The 12,438-nt window shown below is 44.9% G+C and overlaps 1 long non-coding RNA gene across 2 annotated transcripts in view; it reads left to right on the top strand.

The window, feature by feature from the left end:
* The first annotated feature begins 642 nt into the window (after positions 1-642).
* The window catches only part of LOC103668235, a 55,852-nt gene continuing 44,056 nt past the window's right edge, over positions 643-12,438 (top strand). Inside the window, exons 1-4 of one of the 2 annotated variants that reach the window (XR_569968.2) lie at positions 643-964; positions 1,161-1,240; positions 4,401-4,562; positions 6,338-8,353. This is a non-coding gene — a long non-coding RNA (uncharacterized LOC103668235). Of the gene's footprint in view, positions 965-1,160; positions 1,241-4,400; positions 4,563-6,337; positions 8,354-12,438 lie in introns of those variants that run through there. The other variant, XR_005835517.1, reaches the window with a different exon arrangement.

The raw sequence follows: 12,438 nt of genomic DNA, 5'->3' as shown, positions 1-12,438 counted from the left end.
AAGGGTTTGAAAGCCTGCGCAGAAAGGAAATAAGAGGTGGAAGCAGTTCAAGCCTTAAGATCTCTTCCAGCATTGGCAAGTGAGGGTTCTAGCCTTTTCCTTTGTGCTTCCCACATTCCTCAAGAGCCTCCCTGCTCCACTGAAAGAATGTTATTTAATTAATGAAAGGTTGGTTAAGGAGAAGGAAAACCACATCTGTACACAGAGCTGTTCCAGCTGCTTGCCATTCAGGGCTTGAATGGAGGTGATTATAGCAAATACCCAAACGGATACGCCTTCCGTAAAACCACGCAGATTTCGCCTCCTCGAATTTTCTTTCATCTGTTTTTTGTTGTTGTTGTTGTTAATTACTGAGTTGGCTGTTTTCTTGTTAGCCTCAAAAGTCTTGGTCAAGTTAAAGCACAAAACTAATAGTTGTGTGCATCTGTCTAAACAAGGCCTGGTAAAACCACAACCGTCTCATCAGTCCTTCCTGTTTTGGCCTTCTCTATATTAAGAGGAACGTTTTTGTTTTGTTTTGTTTTGTTTTTTATTTGTATCCTCCCATAATTTTTCTTCTATTTTATAACTTCTTTGTCTATTGTTTCAGAATGCTTTGCGTAGCAGTTTTAAAAATCTATCTGCCGGTGCGGCCCATTTCAATAACCCCAAAATGGTAAGAATTTTGATTGGGGAAAGTTTTTATCATTTAGTTGAGACCGGGGTTATTGAAGGTAACTTTCTGACCTTGAGCTGTTAGAGAAAGTGCTTTCCAACACAGTAGATAAGACTGAGAAAATACTAGCAAAACACAGAGCCCAGTTCTTTATTTTAGCTAAGTAAACAATGTTGGGGGTGGAGCGTTTTCGAGACTCTTCTTTTACTTTTGAATACCAGTCTTACTCGTGTTGATATGTGCACTTTTATCAACGAGCATTCAGTTAACAGGATGAAACCGAACATGATTCATTTGATGTTTTCAAAGGTAGGAACTAACTTTGTAGTTTTTTTTTCCCTTTTGAATACCATACTGCTGAGGTAAAGAATGTTGTAGCTTGTGGGTGAGCTCAATAGGGCCAATTAAAACCTGACTACTCTTCCACCATGTTGAAATACCTGACAGAACTTGCTGTGTCCTTGGATAATGGCTTTTTTTTTCTTCTTCTTCTTCTTCTGAGCAGACATCTAATTGAGGAGATTTCCTGTTTGGTAGGCAAGCGAAGATGAAAACGAAAGTACCACGTTGTTGGTTCTGACCAAGGTATTTAAAATTTTCCAGTTTTTCTCAATGTGATGTTAATTTGAAGCCCTGCTATTTTGTTAATGAAACGTGTGCGTTGTGCAAGAACGCTTCTGTGTACCATAGCAGCCAAACTATGTGCAGAATGCGAGGACTGTAGTTAGTGTTTTGGTCATTCAAAACAAGGTGTAGTATTCTGTGACCTCTAATTGACATTGCACCTTGTAACTCGTCAGTGCTTTGAGGGTATAATTTAGCTTCTGTTGTGATAAGTACTTGCTGACAGTTCCTTCATAGCTTAAATATTTAGAGGGAAAGTGCCAGAAATTTAGATGTTTCACCCAAGTGTTGGGGGCTGGGAGAAATCTCGACACCCGCAGCCCTTTCCAACCAGTGGGTTTGAGAACAGAGGGAAAGGCCTACGCCCTGGAGCCAGTTTAGCCTCAAGGAGAAAAAGGGAGGTGCCTGTTGAATTTCGTCTTTCTGAATTTACCAGATGTCACCCCTGGGTCAGTGTGATAAGGGCCGTGATGGGGAAAGGCAAGTGTGTTTAGGGACACTCCCACCCATTGGAAACCTGAGGAGCGGGGAGGTAATCTTCTGATAGCGGGTTGGTACCTTTTTCTCTGACAAAAGAGGTAGCAGATGCTAGGTTGTAGCATATGAAATCATCATTTCTGTCTGTTCAAAACGGTTGAGTGGACCCCGATTCCAGCCATGGGCTGCCCCTCCTCCGTGCATGGGCCACAGTCCCTCCCTATGACCTTATGAAACTGTTGTTTGCCAACTCAGGGTTGGCCTGATTTCAGTCCAGAAGGAGTGGGGGACCAAAAAAGAGGCCAAGAGGGGCATTATGGGTTTTTTAAGATTTTATTTATTTATTTGAGAGAGAGAGAGAATGCAAGCGGGGGGTGGGGCAGGGAGGGAGAGGGAGAAGCAGACTCCCCACTGAGCAGGGAACTGGATGTGGGGCTTGATCCCAGGACCCTGGACCAAAGGCAGACACTTAACCGACTGAGCCACCCAGGTGGCCCCAGGGCGGGGGGCCATTATGTAAGGGGGACGAATTGAATAAAAGGAAAAGGAGACTTTAAATGAAGAGAAGAAATGGAAATGTGGCAGAGAAGCTGTGGCAAACCGCACTTTTTAACAAAGGGTGCCAAGTTATTTCTGGCCCTAAATAGTCTCCCAACTGCCTTGCCCCCTTTCAACGATTGGTAGAATCTCCCTGTCCTCGCCCTGAATTTAGGTGGGGCTTTGTGGCTGCCTGGATAAAATATACGTGGCCGTCACTTCCAAGGCCAGGCCACAAAGGGTGACACATCCTCCTCGTGTGTGAGATACATGGCTGTCTCTGGAGGTGCTCGCCCTCGGAACCTGGCTGCAATGTTTTGAGGAAGCCCAGGTCACACAAAGAGGTCACATGCAGGTGTCCCGGCTGATGGCCTCAGCGAGGTCACTGCCCACAGCCAGCATCTCACTGCCAACCCTATGAGTGAGCCTTCAACTGAGTCTAGCCCCCAGCCGTGGAGCTGCTGTGGAGTGGCCAAGTGGAGCAGAGACGAGCTGTCCGCATCGAGCCCTGTCCAAATTTCAGACTTGCATGCAAAATATTTTCACTCTTTGAAGCCACTAAGTGGTGTGTTACCCAACAATGGTTAATCAGAACAGAGACCTTTATCCAGATTTCAGGAGATTGTAGAACTAACTAAAAGCACTTGAGAGTAGAATGTAGGGGCGCCTGGGTGGCTCAGTTGGTTAGGCGTCTGCCTTCAGCTCAGGTCATGATCCCAGGGTCCTGGGATCGAATCCCACACCAGGGTCCCTGCTCGGTGGGGAGTCTGCTTCTCCCTCTCCCTCTACTCCTCCCCCCTCTGCTTGTTCTCCCTCTCTCTCTCAAATAAAATCTTTAAAAAAGAAAGTAGAATGTAATTCTATAGGACAGGGTCCATTTTACCACATATGCCTCTGTAACAGCTTCTAATATACCTGGAACCTTTGGAAACATTCCTCCGATGGCTGGTACGGAGAAGAGAAGGATTCGAAGTAACATTTTATAGTTAAAGCTCAGCTTGGTAGGCAGAGTCATGGTCCCCCAAAGATGGTTGTGTCCTAATCATCCAAACATGTGACTATATCTCCTTCCAGGGCAAGGGGTAATGAAGGTTGCAGCAGGAACGAAGGCTGCTAATCACCTGACCTTCAGATGGAGAAATTATCCTGGAATATGTAGAGGGCCCCATGTAATCACAAGGGTCTTTACAAATGGCAGTAGGAGGCCGAGTCAGAGTCAGAGTCAGAGTGACACAGCATGAGGAAGTCGCGATTTGCCCTTGCTGGCTTTGAAGATGGAGAAAGGGGTCATGAGCCATAAAGCAGAGGCAGCTTCTAGAAGCTGGAAAAGGCAAGGAAACAGATTGTCCCCAGAGCCTCCAGAAAGCACGCAGCCCTGCCAACACCTTGATTTTATCCCAGCGAGACCTGTTTTAGACTTCTGATTTCCAGAACTAGAAGATTATAATTTTGCATTGTTTTTAAGCCACCGAGTTCGTGGGAATTTGTTCCAGAAGCAATAGGAAACGGAAACACCCGGCCTCTAGCATGTGGCCAGAAAACAAAAAGGTTAAACTCTTGACACTTAATCCATTCACTGCCTTGGGCTGGCTGGAATATAGAATTTCGAGCACAACAACTTGTTGAGAACAGTATTGAAAGGTTCTTTTCGCCTTCTTTTGTGAAAGAGACTTTATTTTTCTTTTCAGCTCTAATCTTGGTGACAGTAGCGCTGCATAAACAGACACGAGTCGCGGCGCTGCCACGGGGAACTTAAAGGGCTTACTTCGAATCTAGCAGCCTTCTTTATTACGTATTTTGTGGCTAAGATCTGGGGCTCCCGCTCTCTTTATTTTTATTTGTTCAATCCTCACTTCTTTCCCTTCTACAACTATTTTGTGACACTTAGTTGTAGCATTCATTTCTGCAGCCCCACACCTCATCATTAGTTCTGGGTTTTTTTTATTGAGATATAATTACATGCAATAAAACGTACAGTACCTAGTTTGAGTTTTGACAAACGCACACACCCGTGTAACTGATACCTCAGTAAAGGTACACAGAGTTCCCATCACCCTACAAAGTTCCCTCATGTTCCTTTCTGATCCTCCCCTCCCCCACAACGCAGGCAACCACTCTCTTGAGTTCTATCCTCATCTACCATTTGGCCTGCTCTTGAACTTCCTAACAATGGAATCATGCAATGTCATCTGATTGGTGCTCTTTGGGGTCTGGCTTCTTCCATTCAACGTAATATTTCTGAGATTCACCCACACTCCTGCAGGAGTTGGTAAGTGCTTCCTTCCTTTTTTTTTTTCTTTTTTTACCTTTTCATTTTTTTATTTTATTTTATTTTTTTTTTTACTTTTCTTTAAATGTTTTTTTATTATATTGTGTTAGTCACCATACAGTACATCCCTGGTTTCTGACGTAAAGTTCGATGATTCATTAGTTGCGTATAACACCCAGTGCACCATGCAATACGTGCCCTCCTTACTACCCATCACCAGTCTATCCCATTCCCCCACCCCCTTCCCTCTGAGGCCCTCAGTTTATTTCTCAGAGTCCACAGTCTCTCGTGCTTCATTCCCCCTTCTGATTACCCCCCTTTCTTTATCCCTTTCTTCCCCTACCGATCATTCTAGTTCTTATGTTCCATAGATGAGAGAAATCATATGATAGTTGTCTTTCTCTGCTTGACTTATTTCACTAAGCATTATCTCCTCCAGTGCCGTCCATGTTGCAGCAAATGTTGAGAACTCGTTCTTTCTGATAGCTGAGTAATATTCCATTGTATATATGGACCACAACTTCTTAATCCAGTCATCTGTTGAAGGGCATCTCGGCTCCTTCCACGATTTAGCTATTGTGGACAAAGCTGCTATGAACATTGGGGTGCATATGGCCCTTCTCTTCACTACGTCTGTATCTTTGGGGGTAAATACCCAGTAGTGCAATGGCTGGGTCATAGGGTAGCTCAATTTTTAACTTTTTAAGGGACCTCCACACTGTTTTCCAGAGTGGCTGTACCAACTTGCATTCCCACCAACAATGTAGGAGGGATCCCCTTTCTCCACATCCTCTCCAACAATTGTTGTTTCTTGCCTTGTCAGTTTTTGCCTTCCTTTTTATGGCTGAACAGTGTTCCATCTTATAAATGTACACACTCTGTTTACCTCTTTTCCTGTTAATGGACATTTAGCTTGTTTGCATTGTTTAATTTATTTCTTTTAGCTTTTAGTAATAAAGTTATGAGGAACTTTCTAGTTGAAGCCTTTTGTTTTTGATAAATACATAGGAATGGCATTGCTAGTTCATAAGAGAGGTATATGTTTAACTTTACTAGAGACTGCCAAGGAGTTTTCCACCGTGGATATACCGTTTACCCCCTCACCAGCACTTAATGAGAGTTCCCGGTGTGCAGTCCCTTTTGATTAACGCCGTCTTCACCACTGGCACCTAGTCCTCCCAGTTCCCATTGAATGGTGACGAGGTAGTGCTGGGGTAGATAATGAAAGATTTCCCATGGAGAGGAGCATAATACATGTTGTCTTGGTGAACATGAGGTTCATAGCAAGAGAGGTGGTTGTGGCTAGGTGAGGCCAAAGGAGAGGTGGCACCCAGGGGTGAAAGAAAACTAGGATTCAGAGTCACAGAATCTGGATTTCGCCCCAGTTCCACTGGTTCATTCTCTGTTTCCTGGGGGGAGTTAGTTGGCTTCTTGGAGTCTTTTCTCTTTTGCAAAATGAGGGATACTACCTCACTGGATTAAAAGTAATCGCGATGAACCACTGTTCGGCACACACTCAGTGCATGCTTCCTTCTTCCTTTGAAAAAGGAAGTCGTTACTACTGTGACTGGTGCCAACCTCATGCACGATCTCATTTTTTTCCTCACAAGGGCCCTTTGAAGTAGGTATTTATATTATTCTCATTTTACAGAAGCATAGATTTGTCTCAAAGACTGCTTGCTGTCTCCTAATATCTGTTCTCTCCTTGTTCCCCCAATTTTAGCTGGGAACTTGGTTACCCTAAATAAAGCTATAATTCTCCACTTCCCTTGCAGCTAGAGGTGACCATGTGATAGAGTTCGAGCCAATGAGCTGAAAGCGTAAGTTTCACACATGACTTCCAGGAGGTGTCATTAAAGGATGGGAGAGTACTTTTGTTCCTTTCTTCTTGTTGTGAAATGGAGCAACACCGGCTGGCTGGAGCTCCAGCAGCCATATTGGATAATGAGGTGGCAGCACTGTGTTTAGAGCAGCAGGACAGGGGGGAAGGGACCTGGGTTTCTGCTCATCATGGATAGCCTACCTCTGAACTTTGATCTCAAAAGCCAGAAATAAAGTGCTATCTTGTTTAAGTCACTGCCATTTCTGTTGCTCATGGCCAAATCTAATCCTATCTAATACTGAAACCAGGGTTCGAAGAATTTGTTATAAGGGAAGCGAAGTCTTCAAGATATGACAATGATTAAACCATACCTTGTAACGATCTTGAAGTGTTTGCTAGTTGCTAATTAAATATGTTGGCCAGGGAAAGGATAAAAAGGAAACCCTTGAGGAAGGAGATTCTTTTCTTTTACCTGATTTGTTCTTTAAGGCTTTATAAAGCAATGCAACCACATTCTAGACTATTCTGACTATTTAATCTGTGCATTTTCCAGGCCTCTTTTTCTTTTGTTTCCTTTTTTCTTCCTTCATTGACTTCATTGCTTATTAGTATATGCACTGACGAGAATTCACACTAGAAGCTTTAGATTCTTGTTAATAACTCGCATAAAGACTTTGAAAGAGCATAAACTCAACCTTAAAGCAATCATTCCTGAATTGGGGCAGACAGACAGGGAGTGAGAAGGCGGATAAAGGAACTGGAATGTTTCTCACCCTCCCACCCCTCCCCAGTGTGGTGTTGGAAGGCAGAATAAACAGGAAGTGGGGTGTGGGGGGAGGAGTCGCCGGGAGAGAGACTCCAAAACACTGTGCACCTGCTCCGCACAAGCTCAGAAGGAACAAAGTTCTAAAACAAAAGGCCCAATCTCTCCCTTTCTCCCCCCTTCCTTCTCTCTCTCCTTCCCTCTGGGTTAAGGTGCACTGGAATCAAGGGCAAGGGCTCAGATGCGGCTCCAGGAATTTCCGGTCTAACAGGAAAGACCAAACGTAGTAAACAATCCAGCAACACCGAGAGAGAATGGAGTTAAGCAGGGCTCTGGGAACATGCAGGAGGAAGTGTACGTGGAAGCGATGCTTCATTCCGTAAATATTTATTGGGCACCTACTGTGTGCCGGACGGTGTGCTATGTGCTAAGTGATGGTAGGGAACATTCCACAGTCCCTGCCATCAAACAAACAGACAAACAGGCAATTACCCCATGGCTTAATAAGTGTGATGATAGGAGGGCGCAGGGCACTATGCTAGCTCAGAAGAGGCTCTTATCCAGGCCTGGGGTTGAGGACCAGTCCCTTGGCCAAAGCGGCCTCTACAAGGAGATCCGATGAAACAGCGTGGATTCGCCAGGGAAAAATGCGGTTCGGATGGATTCTCCGGGGCTATGTCTGAGAGCTTAGGAGCAGGGATGGGTGGAGGGTGAGAAGTGAGGGTGATAGAGAAGCAGAAGCAATATTACCAAGAGATCTGCCTCCTGATAACGACGCACGGAGAAGGACACATGGCTTCTGCTATCATCTTGTCCAACATACGCGAAGCACATCCAGCCCTGAGGAAACCCCAGGCAAATCCGAACTGAGGGGCGTTTTACAAAACAGCTGGTCTATACCGGTGTCAAGGTCGTAAAAGGCAAAGACGGAGGAACTGCTCCACAATAAAAGAGATTGAAGGAACAGAATAACTGAATGCCGCATATGATCCGGGACTAGCTCTTGGCCCGGTAATGCCGACAACAACTGTATCTACAACTGTATCTCTTTTGCTATAAAGGACATCATTTGTTCAATTGGGAAAGTTTAAATCAAGTCTATATATTGTATTGGAGTCATGTTAATTTTCTGGTTCTGATTATTGTATTGCAGTCATATGTTGTTATTCTTATTCCTAGGAAGATATACCCTGAAGCTTTTAGGGGGAGAGGGGCATTGTGTTTCCAATTTATTCTCAAATGATTCAGAAAAGAGAGTGAGAGAGAGAAGTAAAATGGGATATCTGGGTAAGGGGCATATGGAAAGCTTTTCAACTATTCTTGCAACCTTTCTGTAAGTTAGAAATTATTTCGAAACGAAGAGTTAAACGAAACCCCCACACTTTTTTAAAAAAAGATTTTATTTATATATTTGTCAGACAGAGAGAGCGAGCACAAGCAGCGGGAGTGGCAGGCAGAGGGAGAAGCAGGCTCCCCGCTGAGCAGGGAGCCTGATGCAGAACTTGATCCCAGGACCCTGGGATCATGACCTGAGCCGAAGGCAGACACTTAACCGACTGAGCCACCCAAGCGTCCCATGAACCCCCACACTTTAGCATTTGGACTTTATCTGAGGACGATAAGAGATGGTGAGCCACGGGAGGATTTTGTGCTTTCAGATGAAGCCTCAGGGTACAATCCAGTGAGTGGTTCAAGCTGGGGTTGATTCATGGCCATTTCAGAGTCTCTTGTAAGAATTCAGATGACTGCGGCGCCTGGGTGGCTCAGTGGTTAAGCATCCGCCTTTGACTCAGGTTGTGATCCCTGGTCCTGAGATCGACTCCCTGTGTCCGGCTCCCTGCTCAGCGGGGAGTCTGCTTCTCCCTCTGCCCGTCTCCCCTGCTCGTGCTCTCCTTCTCTCCCTCTCAACCATAAGTCAAATTAAAGAAAGAATTCAGATGACCAATGAGGGCAGCCTCCGGTAAAGCGATGGCAGTGGAGGACAGAAGTGGATAGATGAAGGAGATTATCTAGGAAGTGGAAAGCAGAGGGTGTGGTCGCGTGGTTGGGAGGTTACGGAGAGGGAGGAGTCAAGGATGCCCTTTGGGATGACGTGGTTCCGCATTGAATTTGTAAGATAAGCACGAGAGGCAAAGGAGTAGATTGTAGGAGGAAGAATGGTTTTCGTTTTAGAGCTCAACTACGAAGCCGGCTCTAGCTACATACAGCCTTTCCCTGCTAAGCGGATGGGAACTCCATCCCTCCAGCTGCTCAAGCCCAAACCTTTGGAGGTCCTCTTGACTCTTCTCTTCTCTCATATGTCATATCCAGTTTGTCAGGAAGTCTGGTTGGCTCTGTCTTCGTAAAATACCAACTACCTGACCGCTTCTCACCACCTCTACTGACACTGTGCTGGTTCCAGCCACTGTGATATCCCATGTGGATTAGTTCATAGCTCCTTGACGGGTTTCCCTGCATCTATCCTTCCTCCCTCTACAGTAGCCGGGTGGATGTGATTGAAACAGCTCCTATAATGTCACTCTTCTGATCCAAACATCACAAGGACTCCTAATAACGCTCAGCGTAAAAGCCACTGTCTTTCCAAAGGCATTCACGACCCTGCGCAGAATGGCCTCTAGTACTGCTCTGACCTTATCTCACCCTCTTCCCCTCGTGCACTCTGCTCCAGTCACGCCAGCCACTTCGATTCTCCATCAGCTTGCAAGACATGCTCCAGCCACGGGCCCCTCCCTCTTGCTGTCCTCTCTTCTGGAATGCTCTCTCCCCAGATACTAATAATGTAAGAGAAATTTCTGAAATGGCAAGGACTTAAATAAGAGAGTCATTTCTGTCTCTTGCATAAAGGAACTATGAAGGTGAGGTGTTCGGCGATGTTCTTGTGACCCCATTGGAGGGGTTCTGCTGGGCCTGGGTGTGAAATGTCTCTTTCGGGTTTCTCATATTTCCCATTTTCATTTTTATTTCAGCATAGGACACTGGTCATGGTTTTTAGCCACACGCTATTATTTAGAGTGACTTGTACAAAGAACCCCAAGTGTGAGTGTAACTTTGCTGCAGAGACAGGACGTACTCAAAATGACAATAAATTACAGTAATATATTTTCTGAGGTGTAAACTTCTTTGTGAAAGGAAAGCATATATAAATTTATCTTTTTTTTTAAAGATTTTATTTATTTATTTGACAGAGATAGTGACAGCCAGCGAGAGAGGGAACACAAGCAGGGGGAGTGGGAGAGGAAGAAGCAGGCTCATAGCGGAGGAGCCTGATGTGGGGCTCGATCCCATAACGCCGGGATCACTCCCTGAGCTGAACGCAGACGCTTAACGACTGCGCCACCCAGGCACCCCAAATTTATCTGTTTTAACAAACCAGCAGGATTAAAAAAAAATTTAACGCCAGGAGGTCATTTCCCAGAATTTGACATATTCACAAAATACCTTTTAAAAGTCAAGGTAGGCAAAATATACATATTAAAATATCTCCCGTAGAGAAAAGACTGTTAGGGATATGCAGTATTCTCTGACACTGCTTGTCCCTGCATGAGCGACAGGAGGAAATGGATTTTTTATGATATTTTTTTAAAATGATTGACTTGTTTCTTTTTTCTTTTTTTTTTAAGTGTACATAAAACCCCGCGCTCAAACCCAAGGCAGAGCAGACAGCCGAAGGATGAGGCATAGCACTGTGACGTGGTGGCTGATGTGGGAAGACCCCATGTGCCCTGGGTGACACGGCCTGCGGCACTGCAGGGGTGGGGGGGGAGCCCCGGCTTACGCCAACTCCTGAATTACCAAGAAATCCTGTTCTAACTTCCTACAAACAAAAGTTCCTTTGGGGGGAGGTGTGGTGTGGGTGAGTGGCTTCCTATTTGTTCCAGGGATCTTGGCTAAGCAGGAGGCCCCCCTCCCCGGGTTTGCTCTGCTTGGAAACCTAGGGTGCAATAATCAAACCAGAGCCAACCCAAATGATTTCTTCTAACATTTCCAGCTCACATCAAGATTCCCCGCGCCAATACCTATTTGGGGGAACGACTGGGGAAAGGATCGGGATCTTTTAGGTGCAGAACACTGGAAAATAGGGATTGTTCCAAACTTTTCAGCCAGCAGTGATACGGACATTTCGCAAAACACTTAAAGGCGTGTTGCATACTAACAAAAGAGGAAGGTAGAGGGTGGGGGCTTGGATACTTCGCAGTAGAGAAATGGAACCAAGGAAGGCGAGACAGCATGACCAGCGTGGAAAGCACCCCTGATGTTGGCAAAGAGGCCATGAGAGTCAAGCCTGCTGCTGGGGGGAGGGTGGGAGTCCACACGCAAGGTCAGAGCCAAGGTCTTTGTGAAGAGAGGTCAGCAGGAGTTAATCTCAACATTTTTCCTCTCAGAGGAAAACCGGCCTCTAAGAAAGGTAGAAATAAACACCTCAGTATCTGTGTTTTGTAAGATCAAACGCATCCCCACCTCAGCAAGCTAATTCGTCCTCCGGAGATGTGTTTGTAAATCCGTAGAGCAGCCTACTTCTCCAACATGATGCCTGCTAGGAGTTCTAGCCTTTTCTTCATAAAGGTCAATTTCTTACTGATGATTCTTCTCTCATGGAAACGCACCATTGTCTGAAGTGGGTTACGGAGATCTGATGATCATTCCGAGATAAACTAATTGTCTACATTTGTTGGTTTAAACATTTTGCCAAAAGAAACCATTTCTTCTTTCCATGGAGAGAATACTCCTATCTAAAAAAAATAAGTTCTTATTTATGTTGGAAATTCCCTTTTCAAGGCGAGCCCGTGACTGCGCACTCACGGAGCCGTGTCCTGACAGTTCCTAGCACTGGGAACATCAGAAAGAAGCCCTGTGGGTGAGTTTTTTTCTTGACTCAGGTGATAATGGTACCTTTATATCAGTGGCGGGGCAATTTATTAATTTTGGTCGTCTTAACAATACAATTATCTGTGCTCAGTCTGAACATTATGATTTTCAAAATACGGTTCATTCACAAATGCTTACAGCTATTATATTTGAATTCTTTTCAAAGTGAAAGGCCAGTGTCTTTTGTTTTTAAATCATGCAAATTTACATGCAGAAAAATAGCCACCATGATATTCAAATCTGACATTTTAATCACCTACGTCAAAGAAGTCAAGGTTCCATTTTCTCGGGCAAATACAGCTTGCAGACCTTATTCTTTCCTTGCATTTGTCCCTAGGGTGTATTAGGGGTCTTAACAAAAGTGTCACACCAAGAGAGCTGCTGGAGCTCATACTATCAGGCTGACATCAGAAAGGTCCTCTCCT

This window comes from Ursus maritimus (assembly GCF_017311325.1).
Source record: "Ursus maritimus isolate PB19 chromosome X unlocalized genomic scaffold, ASM1731132v1 scaffold_X1, whole genome shotgun sequence".
NCBI lineage: Eukaryota > Metazoa > Chordata > Mammalia > Carnivora > Ursidae > Ursus > Ursus maritimus.
The sequence above is the reverse complement of the archived record's forward strand: the minus strand, read 5'-3'. Positions and strand labels throughout refer to the sequence as shown.